At 66.6% G+C, this 2,500-nt stretch overlaps 1 non-coding gene across 1 annotated transcript; it reads right to left on the reverse strand.

The window, feature by feature from the left end:
- Nucleotides 1-1,275: 1,275 nt before the first annotated feature.
- On the reverse strand, nt 1,276-1,429 carry LOC140472588 (5.8S ribosomal RNA). Its single transcript, XR_011957750.1, has one exon. It is a non-coding gene; the product is annotated as a 5.8S ribosomal RNA (ribosomal RNA).
- Nucleotides 1,430-2,500: the final 1,071 nt, after the last annotated feature.

Consider the following 2,500-nt stretch of genomic DNA (forward strand, 5'->3'; position numbering starts at 1 on the left):
CGGCGCAATTCCACGGGACCGGAGACCCTCCCCCGTCCACGGCGGGAGGCGAAACTCGGAAGTGCCGGCTGCTTACTCGAGCGGAAGGGTCAGCCTGATTCCTGCCTTGCCGGAGGCCCGGTCGCGGGGGTGACGACCCGCCGCCCGGGACGTGCGAGGCACCAGCAGACAGAGACTGCCCGACGGTCAGAGAGAGGGAGAGAGGAGTGCCGAGGCTCAAGTGGCGAACGGTCGCGCAGGCACGCCACGCACATCGATCGCCAGCCGCGGAACGGCACGGCCTTCAGTGGGGCCGGCGGGCGACGCCGCTCCTGAACCCAGCGGCCCCGAGCCGGACGAGTTGAGGAAGGCACGCCGACGGTGACAGGGTACGGAAGACACAGCGGTGGCCTTCTGGCGACTTGGCCCCCGACAGCCCGACGTTCCGCCGTCCTCCCGATGGCCAGGAGGACCGTGCGGGGGTCGGCCGACGGCGTGGTAGGTGTGCCTGCACGGTGACGGAGCACACACCACGCCCGCCAACCCCTCCGTACCTCCCGAGACCGGTGGCAGGACGGAGCGGAAAACGTGCGGACTGAACGGGAGAGCCAAGAGCCAGCGATCCACGCGCGTGCGACCGTCCAAGTCACAGCGTTCGACGAAAACCTCCTCCCTCGGCCAGGCACTCGGCGCCAGCAGGGGAGACAGGATCAGACGCCCCGCCGGCCACTTAAGGCCGAGGACGAACCACGAGACGGGCGGCTGCAGCAGCGGGCGGCCTGCAGCTCCCAGCACTCTCAATCGATCAACCATCGAGTCGGGTCAGCGTGTCAAACCGGCGAGCTCCACGGTCAGGCCGGCGGCGCACCAGCACCGGACCTCCGCGGCTCCCTTCACTCTTTCCACTGCCAGCCAACCGAGAGACGGACCCAATGCGGACGTGCAGAGCTTAGGCAGACCCCCCACTGGAGGCTCAACACTTCGTGGCAGCTCCGTGTCCCAGAGACCAGGAGGGTTGGCACACACACACAGTGTGAACCACCGACAGCCATTCTGGGACCGGTGACAGCCGTGCTGGCCCCACTGCCACGACACAGACGGACGCCAGGCCGCGCTCCCCGGCGGGGGGATGGCGTCGAGCCTGACGAACGGAATGTGCAGGGTGGGGGGGAAAGGCCAAGCGCTCCGACGCCGGAGGGCTCCGGAGTCTGAACTTAGGGGGACAAAGAGGACGGGTCCTCTGCGACACCCCAGCCGCGCTCTCGCCAGCCAAGGCGAGTGCGATTGATTGCCAAACGACCCTCAGACAGGCGTGGCCCCGGGAAGAACCCGGGGCCGCAAAGTGCGTTCAAAGTGTCGATGATCAATGTGTCCTGCAATTCACATTAATTCTCGCAGCTAGCTGCGTTCGTCATCGACGCACGAGCCGAGTGATCCACCGTCAAGAGTTGTCTGAGTTTGTTTTAGGTCTCTCCCTCGCCAGAGGAAAGCGACCCGGACCGCACATACGCTCCCCACCTTGAGCTACAGCCACCTGCACGCCGGCGTGCGGGCGGAGCAGGGTGGCGTGAAGCGATGGGGAGCACCATCCTGGTGCGGCCCGCAGAAACATACGTCTATTGGGGGGAGGAGGACAGGGCGCCCAAGAGGCGATGCGTGCCCCAACGCACCGCAGCGACGGAGGCAGGATCACCGCCACCATGTCGCCCGCCTAGTATCACGAGGCGTGCAGCAGCTTTGCCCTAGGAAAAGCAGAGGCGGGAACGGGCACCGGCCATCGGTTCGGCAGCGTCACTGACGCGTGCACGTGGCGGCGTGTCGGCGAGCGGACTTCCTGCGAGGAGGCGGGGGCGGCACTCGCCCGAGCAGACGCCCGCCCGGCCCAGCCACCGCCGAGGTGGACTGGGAGTCGCGGCAACGGCTCGTCATACTCGTTCCCACACTCACAGCGCAGCTTGCCCGCAAGCCACCGACCACCGATCGACGCCAGGCGCCCCGACCGAGAGCGGGATCGCTCGTTCGCCCTGCTGGCAGTTCGCTGGGGATCACTACTGCACGGAGCTCGGAGACCGACGGGCGGCAACTCGAGAGTCTTTAAACCACCACCCCCATCCCGCAAGTGCAAAGAGGCTGTATACGCACAGACGGGTGAGGGGAATAGGTACCCCGTCGGGTTTGAAGGGAGCGTGACTAGATAGCAACGATGTAAACCCAGCCGATTTGGGAGCGAAAGACCGGCGCCTGCATCACCGGCTTCGTTTCCCGTGGCTGGAGAGTACACCGAAACCCTCCGTCTGTCGCGAGCTCCCGACGACGCGGTGCCGCCAAGCAGCAGGGCCGGACCTGGTGTGGCTCCCCTCGTCGATCACAGACCGGTCGGCACTACTGACGAGACGGTGGAACGGGCTTCGCCCCTTGTGACGAAGGGTGATGCGAACCCGCCCGCCCGCGTGCGTTCGGGGTGGACTCGGCAAACGGAGATTTGAAATCGGAAAGTGTCCTCCTGCCCCGCGCAGGTAGG

Source organism: Chiloscyllium punctatum, unplaced genomic scaffold, assembly GCF_047496795.1.
Source record: "Chiloscyllium punctatum isolate Juve2018m unplaced genomic scaffold, sChiPun1.3 scaffold_370, whole genome shotgun sequence".
NCBI classification, from domain to species: domain Eukaryota; kingdom Metazoa; phylum Chordata; class Chondrichthyes; order Orectolobiformes; family Hemiscylliidae; genus Chiloscyllium; species Chiloscyllium punctatum.